At 38.4% G+C, this 19751-nt stretch overlaps 1 long non-coding RNA gene and 1 other non-coding gene across 7 annotated transcripts in view; one reads left to right on the top strand and one right to left on the bottom strand.

The window, feature by feature from the left end:
- LOC125935649 (uncharacterized) overlaps window positions 1–19751 on the top strand; it is a 121230-nt gene that overhangs the window by 62583 nt on the left and 38896 nt on the right. The window contains exon 5 of one of the 6 annotated variants that reach the window (XR_007461729.1): window positions 2303–2440. The exons of the other annotated variants lie outside the window; for them this stretch is intronic. This is a non-coding gene — a long non-coding RNA (uncharacterized LOC125935649). The remainder of the gene's footprint in view (window positions 1–2302; window positions 2441–19751) is intronic. 6 annotated transcript variants of the gene reach the window in all.
- On the bottom strand, window positions 4721–4857 carry LOC125935894 (small nucleolar RNA SNORA42/SNORA80 family). Its single transcript, XR_007461873.1, has one exon. It is a non-coding gene; the product is annotated as a small nucleolar RNA SNORA42/SNORA80 family (small nucleolar RNA).

Here is a 19751-nt window from a genome sequence, read left to right as displayed (position 1 = left end):
CTGAGTTGTTACTGTTAGCCATTCTGACAGGTGTGAGGTGGTATCTCGTCATGGTTTTGATTTGTATTTCCCTGATGATCAGTGATGTTGAGCATCTTTTCATGTGTCTGTTAGCCATCTGGATGTCTTCTTTGGAAAAGTGTCTATTCATGTCTTTTGCCCATTCCTTCACTGAATTAGGAATATTTATTAATGGCTGCTAAAACTATTAGGTGAAAGGCTGATGGTGAACTGTATAATGAATGGATTAGGCTGATAATAACCTGAATTCAATCATCAATCTCAATATCACTATAAGTGGGACAATCAGACCTTAAGGGCGATCATGACGTGGTGCAATATGAAGTATACCATATGATCTATGAAGAATCCTTAACAAAAAAGTTATTTAACTTAAATACATTCAAGACTTTATCTAATTTTCAGTCTCCCAAAAATAAACAAACAAATAAACAAAGAAGAGATAAATTAATGAAGTAACATTACAAGGAAATGATCAACCAAATCCAGAGCTAGAATATGCTGTAGGACAAGCAACCTGATTTTCCAACAAATAAATGGCATGGGGAGGGCAGGGTGGGAGGAGATAAGAAAGAACTTTCATAAATTAGAGAGAATCAAGAGGCAGAACAACAAAAATGCAATGCACTAGATGTTGTTTGGATTCTGATTCAAACCAATAGTAAAAGGATATTTTTTAAACAATCAGGAAATTTTTTTTAGGTGTGATGAGGTGGCTGTGTTGAAAACACCTTATCTGTTAGAGATACATGGTGAACTACTTACAGATGAAATTATATGAAATCTGAGATTTGCTTTAAAATATTCCAGCAAAATAAAAGTGGAAAGATAGATGAAACAAGAATGGAAGAGTCTCGTGATAATTGTCAAAGCTAGGTGGTAGGTACATAGCTTCATTATACTATTTTCTCTACTTGAAATTTTTTATAATAAAATCATTTTCTTTTTTTTTAAGTTTTTTAAAGTTTTTTTTTTAAATGTTTGTTTTTGAGAGAGACAGCATGAGCAGGGAAGGGGCAGAGAGAGGGAGACACAGAATCTGAAGCAGGCTCCAGGCTCTAAGCTGTCAGCACAGAGCCTGCTGACACAGGGCTTAAACTCACATACTGTGAGATCATGACCTGAGCTGAACCAATGTTGGACGCTTAACCACCCAGGCGCCCCTATAATAAAATTGGTTTCAAATAATGAAAAAAGCAACAAGTCTGGTCAAGTTACAGGTAAATTCCCTCTAACATTCAAATTACAGATAATTCCTATGTTTACCAAACTATTCCAGAATATATAAAAATATGAAACTCTTCACAATAGTTTTATAAATCCAGCATAGTCATACAAAGACAAAAAAGCAGAACAATAGAGTAATTTCATTTATACAGGTTCAAAAATTTTAAATAACATGCTAGTGAATCAAATCCAACAAGGCAATTTTTAAAAATATGACATAATGGAACAAATGAAAAGATTTTCTCAATAGATAATGTATCATCAAATGCCACATTTCCTAAAATTATTTTGTAAATTTAATTCCATACAAATTTTTTCTTTTATTTGGATCCTAAAATTTGTATGGAAGAATAAATATAAGGTAATAGACAAGAAAAGCATTAAAAGAGAAAAGGATCAACAGTGTGGAAAAACTTGCCTACTTAACACTGGAATACATGATAAAGCTAATATAAACTTAAATCCAGGGGCACCTGGATGGCTCAGTTGGTTAAATGTTTAACTCTTGATTTTGGCTCAGGTCATGATTTCATGGTTTGTGGGATTGAACCTGCTGTTGGGCTCTGAGCAGACAGCATAGAGCCTGCTTGGTATTCTCTCTCTCCCTTTCTCTCTGCTCCTCTCTCTCTGTCTCTCAAAATAAAGAAATAGGGGTGCCTGGGTGGCTCAGTGGGTTAAGCATCCGACTTCAGCTCAGGTCATGATCTCACGGCTGGTGAGTTCAAGCCCTGCGTTGGGCTCTGTGCTGACAGCTCAGAGCCTGGAGCCTGCTTTGGATTCTGTCTGTCTCTCTCTCTCTCCCTCTCTCTCTCTCTCTGCCCCTCCCCGCTTGTGCTCTGTCTCTCTCTCTGTCTCAAAAATAAATAAACATTTAAAAAATGTTTTTAAAGATAAAGAAATAAACATTAAAAAAAGAAATAGGTACAGTGTAAGTTAAAATTTGATACATAACAAAGGTGATAATTCAAATCACTGAGGAAAGCGTGAATTATTTAATAGTGTTGGTGCAATTGGGGAGAAACTCAAATGAATCCTGTATTTTATAATATTTCAGAAAATGAATTCTGGTTGGATTAAAGACATAATTGTAAACAATAAAATTTTGTAAGAAAATGTCGGACTTTACATGAGCCATCAAAGTGCATGAGGAACTTTAATCAAGCCTGGAAACCCAAAAACAGCAACAGAAAAGGTAAACATACCAAATTTAAAAACTTTTTATAGCAAGAAGATAGTATAAATAAATGAAAACATAATAATTTGGAAATACTTATAGAATATCATAAACCCCAATAACCAACAAGTGTTCTGATTCATTGATAGTGAAATGCAAATTAAAGCAACAACATATCACTTTTTGCTCATGTGATTGGCAAAATATTAAATAATCAGTAGTGTCCATTCCTTATGGGAATTAGTAGAAAATGTTTCACCCATTGTTGGATAAACATGAATTTCACATTTTGGAAAACAATTTAGTAATATCTATCTTATCAAGTTGACTCAGAAAAAGAAAATTAAGTAGTGAGATTAGGTGAGTAGGAAACTATTGAACTTACTTTATGAAATAACATATAACATTAATACCTAAACTTAATAAGAACAGATTAGTTTCCTATTGCTGCCATAATAAATTACCACAAACTTAGTAGCTCAGAACAACCAGATCTATTATCTAATAATTCCACAGGTCCCAAATCTACAATGAGTCTCATGGAATAAATCAAGGTGTTGGCAGGGGCTATGTTCTTTCTGGAGGCTGCAGAGGGGAATTCATGATATGGTGTCATAAACTGAGGAGTGTGATTACTTCAGTTCAGTATACATGGTGTCACACAAATATAAATACCTCATTCTTTGACATAGCAATCCCACTGTCAGTAATTTTTTTTTTTAACAGAAACAAATGCATTATTGTAGAAGGATACATGAACAAGAATGTTTATTGAAGCATTTTTTTTTTGTAATAGCAAAAATTAGGACTTGATTTGTACATCCATTGACAGAATGGTCAGATAAATTACAGTCTGCCCATATACTGGAATATTATGCAGTTATTGAGAAAATCAGTTAGACTTATATATACGGACCTGGAAATATTGTCCATGAAATATTAAGTGAAAAAATGCAACTTGCAAAGTAATGGGCATTATCCCATTGTTAAAAAAAATATGTAAATAAGGAGAAGAACAAAATTCCAACATATGAATATTTCTGTGTCATTGTCTAGTAGGAGGAGAGAGATCATATCAGTTTTATGAAAGGGAGAAAGCTAAATATAAAATAACAATAAACTAGGTATCAGTCTGCTAACTAGACAACTAAAAGGGAACTTGCAGATCTCTAAGTGAGAGGGTGGGATGAATCTGGTTCTCCAATTGTTGAAAAAAACTGCAAGCCTTATTCAGTCACTGCCAGGGGCTACGGTGGCAGCGGCAGGAGTGAAGAAGCATTCCAGATGATGGGGGTCCATTAGCAAACTGGAAACAAACAAGGATCCTAACAGAAAACCAGAAAGCCTAGTTACAATCCCACCATCACAATAAAGCAGGGAAGAGGCTGGAGCTAAGAGACAAAGGCTTACTACCTAGCACCATATGTTTACACATAATTGTGTGGAAAAGAAAAAAAAAAAAACAACTTTAAATGATCCAAATCAACCAGTTACCTCAGAGGTAAGAAGATCATGAGAACTTTCAAACAGGAAAAGAATAAAAACTCCCATGTAGCATTTGATGGATTACAATGTGTGTGTACTATTTATGTAATAATTTTTAAAACCCCACATAACTAATGAAGCATAAAAATAAAAAGTTAAAATTAGAAGTAGAAATATCCAGGATGCCTGGGTGGCTCAGTTGGTTGAATGTCTGACTTCAGCTCAGGTCATGATCTCACTGTTGGGAAGTTCGAGTCCTGCGTTGGACTCTGTGCTGACAGCTTAGAGCCTGTAGCCTGCTTCAGATTCTGTGTCTCCCTCTCTCTCTGCCCCTCCCCTGCTCACACTCTGTCTCTGTCTCTCTCAAAAATAAATAAACATTAAAGTTTTTTTAGGGGTACCTGGGTGGCTCATTGGTTGGGTGACCAACTTCAGCTAAGATCATGATCTCTTGGTGCATGAATTCGAGCCCCACCACAGCTCAGAGCATGGAGCCTGCTTTGGATTCTGTCCCTGTCTCTCTCTCTCTCTCTGCCCCTCCCCTACTTGTTCTTTCTCTCTCTTTCTCTCTCTCTCTCTCAAAAATAAATAAACATTAAAAAAATTAAAAAAAAATTTTAAAGTAGAAATATTCACCCTGAGGTGTGCCCTGGGGAGAGGATAGCTCTGTCACTGTGTAGTAGTAGATGCCTGAGCTGTAGTGCCCTTGGATCTGAGAGGTAGCTGCTCAGGGAACCAGTTTGCACTGTTAAATATACAGCTAAATGTATGTATTGGCTTTGAAATTTTTTTTTTTTAATTTTTATTTTTTTACAATGTACAGCCCCCTTCAGTGCCCACAGCCCACTAGTGAGGAGGCTGGGCAGTGGTTCAGGGCTGCATGCTTCTCTGGCACAGGTGTACTCTGAGAGGCCCACAGAGAAGGGCCCACCATCAATCCATCACTGTGTGCTTGCATTGGCTTTTTAAGCCATTTTGACAATTGTGACAACTTCTTGATGATTGTTGAATCTGGATGCTGGGCACATGGTGGTTCATTTTAATGTTCACTTTAATTTTCTGTAGGTTGGTGTTTTTTCACAATACTGGAAAAAAACACTCTGATATAATCCCAGTTTAGTTTTTAACCACAGCCATGAAAAGAAGAAAATACATGTATTTTTCCTACCTCCAAGAGGATCTGACAGTTCCTTAATGTTCATTTGAATTAATTATGGTAAGATCAGTTATAATGTTGATGAAGAAATCCAAACTGAACTTCCTGTAACAAACAATAAGGAAATAAAATTTCTCAAAACAAACAAGTAAAACAAGCATCATCGTCTCAAAATTAAGGGTAATATAAAACAGTAAACCGTTGTAGTTAAAAATCAAGATGTAACTGTTGAACTTCTTAAATACACCCTAGCCAGGAATCAATTTCATCATGATAAGAAACATCATCTGTCAAGAAAGGACCTTTATCCCAACCTGGCTAATGTTTACATTTTTAGTGTCCTTAACACATCTGATTGGTTAATGAAGCCCATATTTGATCTTTATCTCTGCAGCAAGCTCCAATGCCCAGCTCAGAGTTTTGAAACTGTAAAATGTCTGTGTCAACATCTCATCTGCCCAAGATTCCTATTATTGAAACATATGGCACCTCTATTACAATCTGGAATTCAATTTGATCTAGGCTGAATCAGAGATTTGGGCTTATATATAAATTTTTCTGTTTTCTCTGCTCTAGGTCTGTAACTTTGAGAAACCAAGAGTAGGAAGGCTTGGAAGAGATTTATACTATGTGAGGGCAGTTGCCCTCTCTTAAGTATTCCACTTAGCCCCTGCAAGATCATCAGGAGGCTGGAGGCAGTGGGGTTTAGTGTCAATAATATGTATCAACATTCTTATCAAACTCCAGAGCCATCTCTACTTGGGTATAGAAGGCAGACTTTTTTAGCTGTGAAATTCCCCAGGGCTTTCAGATAATGCAGGAATGTGGAGTCTTCACGAAGGAGGTACTAAAGTTCCTGTTGAAAAGGCTTATGGACTGTGTGCTCAGAAGTGCCCTGATGCCCCGAGAATATGGAGCATCTCCTGTGGAACACATTTGTGAAGTGCAGCCAAGGTCTTCTGAAGTTAAGGAGAGGTCTGTAGACTAGGAATATGGTAAAAGTTTGAAATAGCTTCTGTGAGGAATAGGAGAAACATCTGACAAAGCATTTACTGAAGGGCTTTTGGCTTGTGAGGAAGAGTAAGCTGAGGTGAGAGAACCTTATTGCATGATTTTCACAACAGCTTGCATTCAGAGGCTGAGAGGGCTGATGGATGAACACTTAGGGATGATGGGAGGCAAAGGGGCAAAGATGATGAGATCACTGATGAGACAGTGATTGAACTGATATAACCCAGGGTGTAGGCTGAGTTAAAAAAGGAGAGAAGACAGAAGGGAAGGAAAGTTGGTGGTAAACAGAGGAGGTGGTCTCTGAGGGCTTGACTAGTTCAAATGTCAAGTGAAGGAGTAAGATGTGGGAGAGTTAGAAGGTGGTAGTCAGCGAGCAATTTACTGGAATTCAGTGTATCAAAGGTGGAGCACATAGACGTGCAAAGATCCCCAGGTGTGCCTATGGGAGGAGGTAGTTGTTATGGAATAAAGGTCATTGTATATATCAAACTAGAGTGTTGGATGACTAATCAATCCATATGGCTGTTAACACTGATGACAGCAAAGCAAACGACTCTGGCATGAATTTAGGAGAACGCTGAAATATTGATAGATGACAGACTGCTTTCGTTTGGAGTATGCGTCCCAGCCCCTACTCTCTATCTGTTGCATTCTGACACCCTGTTCCCCTGTTCTCTGAGTATCTCCCACCACACTTACACCCCTACACCCCACTTCACTCAGAAAAAAAATCTTCCCCCAAGAGGCCACTCACTTGTCACTGTAAATTAGGAAAGATCAATAGAAAGGTCCTGGACATAAATCTCTCATTAATTCAAAGGAGAAAGAAGTATAAAATGACAATAATTTATAAGGGAGATGAATGGTTTATCATAATGAGTCAAGAAATCAGAACATTTATTGCAGGTTTACTTTGTGCTTAGCTTAGAGTTTAAGTGCATTGGCTTTGCAGTTCAGCAGTCCAAAGACCAAATCTGCCACTTAATAGCTGCATGAGCAGGGCAAAAATTACTTTATCTCACGAAACTTCAGATTGTTGTCTTAAAATTAAGATAGTACCTCTTACTGCATAGAATTGCTATGAAGATTAAAAGAGATGTTTCTTGTAAAGTAGAATGTACTTAGAACAACCAGCACTCAATTCCGGCTAGCTATTGTTAACATTCTTCTCCTTCTGCGTCCTAAGGCATTTTTCTGACAGGGTCCTCTTTACTCATCCTAGAATGAAGAGGAATCATCCACATCTAGTGCTTGCCAGGGAATGTGATGGATCCAGCTTATGGCAATCTGGGGTCATGTGCTTCTCTTCCTAACTTGTGGTTCAGTGACGTTGACAGCTGAGATCCACTATATTCGGAATGTTCACACCATGGAAATTGGCAAAAACTTACAAAATGGAAGGAGGGTTGGTGGTAGTGGTGGGGTAGTCAGAGTCTGTTTACCAGGACACTACTGCAATGGGTTTTAGCTTGCATGTTCCCTTCTCAGATCTGTAGCAGATCTGCTGGGCAGCTCCTAGCACATTCCCAGCCTCTTGCAAGTTTTCATCTAGTGAGACTCTGCTGGCCTGAAATGGTATCTTCTCCTGCCCCCACTATCTCTATCCCCCTCTAATTGGTGGAATTTGTGAAACATTATAATTGCTAGACCCTCTATTTTCACCGCTCTTTCTGTCTCAGTGTTTCTGCAGTGTTTACACCAGAGACTACAACACCCCTGGTATATACCCCACTTCCTGCCTAGTTTTTATCATGGAATTTGAATATTTTTAGGAAGAGAAGGAAGGGAGGACTAGGAGAGAAGATTCTGGCTTCCTCAAACCATGTGGCAGGAGGCTGGCTGTCTAAGGTTTCTCATTGCAACAGTCTTTTATTTCTTCATTCAGGACAACCGGAAGGGCTTTACAACCTGATTTCTGGCCCACGAGTGCCACTATTTTCCCCAGTGGCATAGGAAAAGAGAGCAATTGATTAAACTTTTCCAGTTTCCGTCTGACTTAGTGGAGTTTTCCCCTTGCTTCTGCCTCTAAGTTAATTATCAGTTTTGTGTTTTGATCTTGGTAGTCATCTTCTTTCTTTTTAAGTATTTCATTTGGAAGTCGAAAAGGTTTAAGCCAGGATCTACTAGTTGAATGTCATTTTATATTGGAAGTTGTCCTAAGAGAAACTCAGTTTTACTTACACACTTTATTTTTGTTCTTTTCATGTCCTACCCCAAAATTGTTATTAAATAGAATTATTTTATATTATATTTCCTTTAAGAAAGTACACATGGCAAAAACAGAATCCAATTTAACCTAGTTTCTAGGAATTTATTGGAATATACACTAGTGCCCTGAAAAAAAAGATTCTTCCTATATGCACAAATTAATTAATATAATTATGAACTCTGCCTGGAAGGAGAGCTGAGAGCCAGGAAATAAACTCAGATCTATTATAATTATGTTTTCAAAAATTACCTTTTTGATGTGCCTGGGTGCCTCAGTCAATTAAGCATCCGACTTTGACTCAGGTCATGGTCTCGCAGTTCATGGGTTCAAGCCCTGCATCAGGCTCTGTGCTGACAGCTCAGAGCCTGGAGCCTGCTTCAGATCCTGTGTCTCCCTCTCTCTCTCCCTGTTGCCTGCCCATTCTCTCTCTCTCTCTCTCTCTCTCAAAAAAAAAAAAACCCTAAATAAACATTAAAAAAATTACCTTTTTAATCAGAATAAAATCTATTTCTTTCCTTTTTTACAAAAATTATTTTTTTATTTAAGAGATAGAGAGATGGCACACACGAGTGGGGGAAGGGGCAGAGAGAGAGAGGAGAGAGAGAGAATCCCAAGCAGCCTTTGCACCCCACACAGGGCTCAATCTCACAAACCCGGGAGATCATGACCTGATCTGAAATCGAGAGTCTGACGCTTAACCAACCGAGGCACCAAGCACCCTGACAAAATCTATTTCCAAATTGAAATTTAACACCCCCCCCCCAAAAAAAACTAATAGATTTAGGTAAGACAAGAAACAAAATCAAGTATTTATTGAATACCTTCTACCAAAATAATTTCTGGCAGAGAAAAATTTAATCAAAAGCTATGGCATAAACTCAGGTCATGATCTCACAGTTCATGAGTTCGAGCCCCACATCAGGCTCTGCACTGACAGTGAGGAACCTGCTTGGAATTCTCTATCTTTCCCTCTCCCTCATGCCTCTCCCTGCTCACTGTCTCTCTCTCTCAAAATAAATAAATAAACTTAAAAAAAAATCTACACCATAAAGACCTGTATTTTAGGAACACCCTTAGGAGTGAATGTTACACAGTTGATAGTGAACTTTTTCCTCAGTAAGAACTGGTGATTATATTAGTGAATAGAGATGGTAACCTTATTTGATTGTTGGTCTTGTGTTATAAAGTTCTGGGAACTGTGTGTAAGTTCTGGGAAACAATAGCAGTGAGATTCTATTCTTCTCCCTGAATTTGTCAGGAATGGGCAATCTAGGAAGATAGCTTTTGTCAGTTTGATTTGCTTTACCTTCATGCTGCCAGGTTGTGATTAGCTGTCAAGAAGAGTAACCTCTCTCCTGGGAGTGAGTCACTGAATTCTATTGTTCCTGTAGGAGTAACGCCTTCCCTTGGATAGGGGAGAGCCAGTTGAGTGTGAATGCTAGCCTTTGTTAAACAAATCAGAATCCTTTTATCTGGCAGTAGGCGCCAGTTTGGGCTCATCAGGAGTGTGGCATGCCAAAGTAAACTCATGTTCTTCCTTATTATTATTGGTAGATGGGGCACCTGGGTGGCTGTCGGTTGAGCTTCTGGCTTCAGCTCAGGTCATGATCTCATGGTTTGTGGGTTCAAGCCCCACTTCGGGCTCTGTGCTGACAGCTCAGAGCCTGGAGCCAGCTTCAGATTCTGTGTCTCCTTCTCTCTCTGCCCCTCCCCCGCTCAAGCTCTGTCTTGCAGAAAAATAAACATTAAAAAAATTTTTTAAAAAAGATTGGTAGAAGAGAGGGAAGCTATTGATAGTTATTTTTTGTTTAATAGACATGTGACAAAGACAATCATGATATTCTTCTGGATGAATCCAGGAAATGTGATATGGAAAGTAATACAATGGATTATGTGGGTTAGATTCTTAGCTAATTTATTAACAATGGCCAAACATCTGCTTAATCAATCCATGTTGGCTTTGAGAGGTTCAGGGGTTTGTTTTGTTTTGTTTTGTTTTTGATAATTTTATGAGGATTCACGAATTGTACATACCTTTATTATTTACCTCTATGGAGACCTAGAAGAGATGCTTACCAAATAGGCAGATGACTAAAAGCTGGAGAAACAGATTACAGTTTGGATAATAGAATCAAGATCTCCATAGACTACATGATAGATCATGATAGATCTCCATAGACTACATGATAGATCTCAAAAGATCAAATTTGTCTACTTAAATTTTAAAGATCAGCCTCACAAATAGAAGTCAAAAGAAACCTAGCACTGAAAAAAAACTTAAAGCAAAGGGTTGGGGTGTCTGGGTGGTTCAGTTGGTTATGCATCTGACTCTTGATTTCAGCTCAGGTCACTATCCAACGGTATATGAGCTGGTGCCCCAGTGCAGAGCCATCTGCACTGACAGTATGGAGTCTGCTTGGGATTCTCTCTCCCTCTTTCTCCTTCCCCTCTCCCTCATCAAAAAAGTACCCTTAAAAAAAAGTGATTTTTTTAACTTAAAAAGGTTTTTTTAACTTAAAAAGATTTTAAGTTTATGTTACTTAATAACTTACAAATAAGAAAAAGCAAGTGCAACCTTAGGTTGTATTTATAGAAGTACAGCAAAAAAAGAATGGAGCCCAGTGTTTTCTGTAATGATCAAACCACAATTATTCATGATTATTACAATGATTCAGAACATCATCCTAGAAGTTATTGGAATCTAAAATGGATCAGTCTGAGTTAATTCAGGAAGTTTATTGAGAGGATAAGTTTGTACTTTAATAACTACAGCAGAAAGTAGGAATTGAGGTGTTATAAGAGAGCACAGGTGAAGTCATATGTAAATTTGAAGGAGCCAGAGATTATTTCTAGGAGTAGGGATCAGGAAATCCTCGTTGAGGGGCATTTGGGTGGCTCAGTTAAGTGTGTGACTTCAGCTCAAGTCATGATCTCACGGTTCATGGGTTCGAGCCCCGTGTCAGGCTCTGTGCTGACAGCTCAGAGCCTGAAACCTACTTCGGATTCTGTGTCTCCCTTTCTCTCTGTCCCTCCCCCACTTGCTCTCTGTCTCTTTCTCTCAAAAATAAATAACCATTAAAGAATTTTTTTTTTTTAAAGAAATGCTCATTGAGCAGAGGGAATAGTTGGAGTAGAGAACACAGTTAAATCTCTTTGTTGTGTATGAGTCTTGTAGGGGTCTTGGTGTCTTTGGCTTATGGCTACAGAGACCAACTTAAAGTGTCAGACACAAAATGAACCTAATTTGAAATCCCAAGTACAAAAATGGTACAGAAAGTTAAGTCTGATGGTCTTTGTCAAGAGTAATAGTATGAGAGAAGTAAGAAAGGTAAATTGAAGCCAGATAACTGTGCTTTATTAATATCAGTGAGAAAGGACTTCAGGTCTTCAAAGAGGTCCTAATGTCTCAAACAAGGGTTGCAATTCCTAACTTTGCCTCTGTTCTCTGACCATCACAGTCTTAACTCATGCCACTGGGGATTTGATTCCTCCTGCTATTCAGAACTATATATGACTCTGATTTCCCTTATCTCTTCTTTTGTATCACACCTATACCCTCTCCAAAGCCCAATCCCAGTGCATTCATGTCTTATTAATACTTGTAACAACTACACCTTATGCAGAATACCTTACATACCAAGCAAAGTTGTTTGCATTTTACAGAAGTGGCACAATCACAGAAGGGATTCAAACAATTTGTCAACCATGAAGGGTGGACAAAGTGCAAAGAAGAAGATCAAGGCAGAGAAAGAGATAATGAAGATCAGATTTAGGATTGTACTTACAGGAATATAGGGGAGGGAGCAGTTGTAGTAGATATACACAGTTCCCTCTAAGGCAGGATATCATTGGGGAAATACTGGGCACACTCTTACTCGATTTAGGAATGAGGCAAGAATAATTACCATCTTCACAACAAATTAACTCTGTGAAACTTTAGCCTACACAAGCAGTCAGTGGAAAACAATTAGAAGATTAAAAATTGAAAAGGTAGAGGCAAAACTACCTTTATTCCCAGATGATATGGTAGTTTACGTGAAAAAAACCCTCCAAAATTGAAAGTAAAATGAAATAGTTTAATTTAACTGTATATCAAATTGGTGATACAGCCATAAAGAGGAAAGAATTATTTCAATTGTCTTTAGAAGATAGGACCCTGCCTGTAGAGTCTTAGGGAGATATATCAAAAGAGTGAAATAAAAAGCAAATCTTGCATTTTACTTAGTAGCAACTTTGGTATTGATACTATAATTTTGAAACCATTTTATCTACATCATAGAATAAAACAAAAAAAAACTATATTCACATTATTAAGGACCAGTATTTTCTTTATGAGAGAAGAGATACAAATAAAAAAATCAAAGAAAGTGAGAGAAGCTTATGTCATTCAGAGAAAACTAGGAAGGGAACTAAATCAATTTGGTAAGGAGCACATATCAAACAACAACAATATTAACAGCTAATGTCACTTTAGTGGTGAAGTATTGAATGCTTTTCTGCTAAGCTGGTAACAAGACAATAATATCTATTCTTACCACTTCTATTCACATTGTACTGAAGAACCTAACCAGTGTAATAAAACAATAGAAAGAAATAAAAGGCATACAGTTGAAAGTGAAGAAATAAAATTTTGTTTATTCACAAATGATTTGATTTATAGTTAAAAAATCCAGTTGAGTCTACAGATAAATTTCTAGAATAGTAAGTTGAATTTAGTAACCTACATATGAGGTCAATAGGAAATATATTTTACATATTAGCAACAGTCAACTAGAAACTAAAAATGTTAAAACTGCATTTATAAGAGTACAGAATGCCATCACATTATTCCACAATGAAGTCAATCAAAGATATTCTACAAAGACTTCTACAATGAAAACTATGAAACATTGCCAAAAGAAGTTGAAGGCGTAATTAAATAGAGATATATATCATTTTAGGAATTGGAAAACTTTATATTGTTAAGATGTCTAGTTTCCTCAAATTGATCTTAAATTTAATGCAATTCCATAAAAATCTTAGCATATTTTTTAAAAATAGAAAATTACAAGCTGATTTTAAAAATTATGTGAAAAAAGGGGCACCTGGTGGCCCAGTTGGCTGAGCATCTGACTTGGGCTCAGGTCATGATCTCATGTTCCTGAATTCGAGCTCTGCGTTGGGTTCTGTGCTGTCAGCTTGGAGCCTGGAGCCTGCTTCAGATTCTGTCTCTCCCTCTCTCTGCACCTCCCCTGCTCGTGCTCTGTGTCTCTCTCTCTCTCAAAAATAAATAAAACTTTAAAAAAAATTTTTTTTAATTATGTGAAAAAAGTAAAAGATCTATAATAGTCAATCTTTTTTTAAGGTTAAAAAGCAGTGCTTTTTTTAAAAAAATTTTTTTAATGTTTATTTTTGAGAGAGAGAGAGAGAGAGAGACGGAATGTGAGCAGGGGAGGGGCAGAGAGAGAGGGAGACACAGAATCTAGAGCAGGCTCCAGGCACAGAGCCCAATGTTGGGGCTCGAACTCACAAACTGAGAGATCATGCCCTGAGCCAAAGTCAGACGCTTAACTGACTGAGCCACCCAGGCGCCCCTAGTGGTACTATTTTTTTTTTAATGTTTTATTTATTTTTGAGAGAGGGAGATGGAGTGTGACTGAGAGGTGGAGAGTGACAGATAGCAGTCTCCAGGCTCTGAGCTATCAGCACAGAGCCCAACTCAGGGCTCAAACTCACAAACTGTGAGATCATGACCTGAGTCGAAGTTGGACGCTTAGCCAACTGTGCCACCCAGGTGCCCCTGTAATAGTCAATCTTGAAGAAGAATGAATTTGAAGGACTAACCTACCAGATGCCAAGAATTAATCTAAAACAGTCTAAAAGAGTAATTAAGACAGTGGTGCTATTGGCATAAGGACAAATAGGTCAATGAGTCCAGAAGGAGCCTCATGCATATATGGTTACGTGATTTACGACAAAGTCGTCAATGCAATTCAGTGAGAAAATTGCATGATGACTTTTTTTTCAATGAATGGTGTCAGAGCAATTGAATATTTACATGGAATAAAAAGACCCTAGTAACATGCTTCATCTTATAACATGCACAATAATTAATTTGAGATTAAATCATAGATCTAATGTGAAAGATTAAACTATTATACTTCTAGAAAAACACTTAAGGTAATATATTCATGGGATTGGGGTAGGTAAAACATTTATAACTAAGACATAAATGATTTAACCATTAAAAAAAGTTCACAAATCAGATTTCATCAAAATTAAAAACTTCTGTTCATCAAGAGCACCATTAAGAGAGCAAAATAAAATTATATGTCTACAAAGAAAGTTGTACTACAATATTTATAGCAGTTTTATTCATAGTAGCCAAAAATGGAAAGTCCCAAAATGTCCATCAACAGAAGAATGGATAAATAAACTGTGTGCATATGGGTGATCTCTGGAGAATCCTTTAAACTTTTCTATATTTTTGAGATTTTTCATGATAGGATTTCAGGCAGAAAGTACAGGAAATAAATAAACACAGTAGAGTGCTAAATATGCTTTTTAATTATCCCTAGGTGTTTAGATTTGGCATTAATTTATGAACTTTCATTTCTGTTTCATGTTTTATATAGCATATTGGGGTATTTTTACATTTAGTATATATATTTTAATACAAAATAAATCTTATTTTGTCAATATGGTGTAAAAGAAAGAAGCACATGTATGTCCTGTTACTGCAGCTGCACCTATAATAGTTCCTATGGCAACATGATGTTTTCAGTGAGATTTTTAGAGGTATACACAATTATCTGACTTTTTCACAATTACTCTTTAGGTACATATTACCAAATAAGATATTTGATTTTGTAATATTTTTAAGTTTTTTATTTTATTTTATTTTTAATTAATTAATTTTTAAATTTACATCTGAGTTAGTTAGCATGTAGTACAATAATGATTTCAGGAGTAGATTCCAGTGATTTTTTCCCTTATGTATAACACTCAGTGCTCATCCCAACAAGTGTCTTCCTTAATGCCCCTTGCCCATTTAGCCCATCCCCACCCACAGCCCCTCCACCCTCAGTTTGTTGTATTTAAGAGTCTCTTATGTTTTGTCCCCCTCCTTGTTTTTATATTATTTTTGCTTCTCTTCCCTTATGTTCATCTGTTTTGTATCTTGAATTCCTCATGTGAGTGAAGTCATATGATATTTGTCTTTCTCTGACTAATTTTGCTTAGCATAATACCTTCCAGTTCCATCCACATAGTTGCAAGTGGCAAGATTATATTATTTTTGATTGCTGAGTAATATTCCATTACACACACACACACACACACACACACACACACGGCATATCTTCTTTATCCATTTATCTGTCGATGGACATTTGGGCTCTTTCTATATTTTGGCTATTGTTGATAGCACTGCTCTAAACATTGGGGTGCATATGTCCCTTTGATAAGTTTATTTTATTTATTTTGAGAGAGAGAGAAAGAGAGAGAGGGAACGTGTGAATGCATGCACTTGTGTGTGCAAGGGGTAGAGAAAGAGAGAGAATCCCCAAGCAGACTCTGTGCTTTTAGCACAGAGCCCAATGCAGGGCATGTAAGATATTTTAAAAACATGGAAAATACAGAAGTAACTATAGTTAGCAGTAATTTGGACATACTTCTTTGCTATTTAAGTTGGAATCTTTTTAAATTTACCATTTTATGATGGTTTATTTTTATTTATTTATTTACTTATTGACAGAGGGCGCAAGTGAGCAAGGGGCAAAAAGAGAGAGAGAGAGAGAGAGAGAGAGAGAGAGAAGCGGGGCTCACCCAAAGCAGGGCTCATGTTCACTCTGTGCAGGACTTGAACTCATGAACTCATGAACCCATGAGATCATTACCTGAACCAAAGTCAGATGCTTAATCAACTGAGCCACCCAGGCGCCTTTTTTTTTTTAAGCTGTATGTATTTTTTAATAAAAGGGGGGAAACATTTGTTTTAAAGATAATTATTCGAATTGGCTAGAGGAGTAGAGGACCAGGCACCAAAACACTCAGAGACAGCACCGAGCTTTAAGCCTGAGTACTGAGTACACATGTGTACTGCACAGACCATTGCCCATAATGCTAGCTTTCCCCACAGGTCCCCCTGAGAGGTTCCTTCCCTGAACCACACAGAGGGGAGCAGTCCAGAGTGGTGCTCTTGCCTCAACTGGCTGCAGTAAGTTGTCACAGAGGGATTGCAGTGATTTTTCTGGACCAATCAAAATCTTGATCTTGGGGAGTTTGGAAAGTTTCAAGAGGTAGCTGACCAGTTCGAAAATTGTAGTGGAAGCCAAACTCACACAGAGAGGAACAATATGCAGGTGCCATAAGACCGTGGAAGCCATGAATAATCCAAAGCCATAAATTGGCAGAAAGCATGAGCACAAGAAAGATAGCTGGTAGTTAGTTGACAGGAGAGGGAAGAAGCAGAAGTGCATCTGAACTCTGTTAATAATGCCTATTGCTAGACAATGTCCTAAGTGTTTTATAGACACTAACTCATTTAATTCTCAGTTTAAGGTAGATCGTTTTATTCTCATTTTTACAGATGAGGAGGAAACTAAGGCAGAAAAGCATTAATTATCTTGGCAGTCTGGTTCCAGAGACTCTGCTTTTAGCCACTATACTGTGCTGCCCCATCCCATGGCCCAGCAGGAGAGGGCAAATGAGCTGCATGGGCAGCTTCTGTGCTCGGCCACCGAGGGGTCAGGCCCAGCTCTAAAGCTATTCCTGTTTTTCCCCTTGAGGCCTTCTTTTTTTTTCTTTTTTTTAATTTTTTTTTTTAACTTTTATTTATTTTTGAGACAGAGAGAGACAGAGCATCAACAGGGGAGGGGCAGAGAGAGAGGGAGACACAGAATCTGAAACAGGCTCCAGGTTCTGAGTGGTCAGCACAGTGCCCGATGCGGGGCTCGAACTCATGGACCGTGAGATCATGCCCTGAGCCGAAGTCAGACACTTAACCAATCGAGCCACCCAGGCGCCCCCCTTGAGGCCTTCTTATGAAACCTGTCCTGTTTTGTTTTGTTGTTTTGTTTTGTTTTTAAATGAAGTCTGGCTCTCTGCCTGAGGATCCTATCTTTTTTTTTTTTTTAATTTTTTTTTTTTAACGTTTACTTATTTTTGAGACAGAGAGAGACAGAGAATGAACAGGGGAGGGTCAGAGAGAGAGGGAGACACAGAATCTGAAACAGGCTCCAGGCTCTGAGCAGTCAGCAGAGAGCCCGACAAGGGGCTCGAACTCACGGACCGCGAGGTCATGACCTGAGCCGAAGTCGGAGGCTTAGCCGACTGAGCCACCCAGGCGCTCCCTGAGGATCTTACATCAAACAAAGACAGAGAGAAACAATCACCACCAGGAGACAAACGGGAGTAATGAGTTGAAACTTTACAAGTAAGCAGGGACTTCATCAGAAAGGGCCTTTAAGCCATGTTAAGGTATTAGACCTTTTTTCCAAAAGCAAGGGATATCATTGAGATGTTGTAAGCAGGGAAGGTGAGGGGAGGATCATGATGAGATCCACATTTTTAGAATGATTATCATGGCTCCCTGTGTGGAGGAGTGAGATAAGAGGCTGTGTGTCGGGGCGCCTGGATGGCTCAGTCGGTTGAGTGTCTGACTACGGCTTGGGTCATGATCTCACAGTCCGTGGGTTCGAGCCCCGCGTCGGGCTCTGTGCTGACAGCTCAGAGCCTGGAGCCTGTTTTGGATTCTGTGTTTCCCTCTTTCTCTGACCCGCCCCTGTTCATGCTCGCTCTCTCTCTGTCTCAAAAATAAATAAAATGTTAAAAAAAATTTTTTTTAAAAGAGGCTGTGTGCGGGGCGCCTGGGTGGCGCAGTCGGTTAAGCGTCCGACTTCAGCCAGGTCACGATCTTGCGGTCCGTGAGTTCGAGCCCCGCGTCAGGCTCTGGGCTGATGGCTCGGAGCCTGGAGCCTGTTTCCGATTCTGTGTCTCCCTCTCTCTCTGCCCCTCCCCCGTTCATGCTCTGTCTCTCTCTGTCCCAAAAATAAATAAAAAACGTTGAAAAAAAATTTTTTTTAAAAATAAAAGAGGCTGTGTGCCTGGTAGAAGGCCAAATTGGACTTGGATGAGCAGTGATAGCCTGAGTTAGGGAAGTGGCAGTGAGGATAAAGAGGTAAGTCTGAAAGGACCTTGTGCTCAGAAGGGCCCCATGATTTGCTTAATGCTCTGCTAATGCTGCTTCTAGTAATTGTTGAACAGGAAACTCCACACTCCAGTTTTGTACTTGGCCCCACAAAATGTGTAGTTGGTTCAGCCATTAAGCCTTTGGGAATGCAGCACTGGAGCACAGAGAAGCAAAGGTTTGAGTAGTGTTCCCCAAAGAGTGTTTCCCAAGTGTGCTTATAGGTGTCATGTGTGGGGAAGAAGTAGGGTCCATAATATGGGTCTTCATGTTCAAGTAAATTGAGGAAATACCAGGTTAAACAAAGTTAAATCATTTTTTTAAAGTACAAAATATCCCAGAATTATCAGTATGCTAGATAACTATAGTATAATACAAAATATCTGGTCTTTGTCTCTAGTCCTGGTGCACATCTTCATCAACCTTTGGAATTTCTTGAGTGATAGGAGTATCTTGGTTATGCTTATGACATAATGTGGGGTGGGAGGGTACCTAGCTGGTCTCAGGATGGATGCTGAATGATCATCGTAAAGACCAAACTTGTTATTAAAGAGTTGGAAATTTCAGGCACCTGACCTCCAAAGAGAGGAGCAGGGGCTAGAGATAAAGTTCAATCACATGGCCAGTGATTTAATCTACCATGCTTATGTAATGAAACCCCAATAAGGTCTGGGAGGCTCTGGAGAGCTTCCTGGTCAGTGAGCACACAAATGTACTAGAAGAAAATGTAGGAATAAATCTTCATGGATTTAGATTAGGCAAAGCCTTCTGAGATGTAACACCAAATATGTGCAACGGAAGAAAAAAACAGATTTCATTGGACTAAATTGGATTTCATCCAAATGCAAAGCTTTTGTGCTGAAGATGATATCATCAAGAAAGTGAAAAGACAACCAATTGAATGGGAAAAACATACTTGTGAATTATGTATTTGATAAGGCACTTGTATCCAGATTGATAAGGAACTCTTACAATTCAAATATTAGAAGGCAAATTACCCAATTTAAAAAATGAACAAAGGACTCAAAAATAGGCATTTCTCTAAAGAAGATGTACAAATGGCTGGTGAGTATATGAAAAGATGCCTTCTTCAGGGAAGGACCCAATGAAAGCAGAGGCAAATCCACACAAGAGAGAGGCTACCATGGTTGAGGCAAAGTTTTGAGAGATGGAAGGAATTTAAACCAAGCACCCAATTGGAAAGTTAACTTTTGGAAAATAGGCAGGATATTTAAGACAATAGGACAGGGCAGTCCAGTACCCAAAAATGTTTTGCAGGTGATGAAAGAAAACCTGATGG

The sequence above is a fragment of the Panthera uncia genome (assembly GCF_023721935.1).
Source record: "Panthera uncia isolate 11264 chromosome A1 unlocalized genomic scaffold, Puncia_PCG_1.0 HiC_scaffold_17, whole genome shotgun sequence".
Lineage (NCBI taxonomy): Eukaryota > Metazoa > Chordata > Mammalia > Carnivora > Felidae > Panthera > Panthera uncia.
The sequence above is the reverse complement of the archived record's forward strand: the minus strand, read 5'-3'. Positions and strand labels throughout refer to the sequence as shown.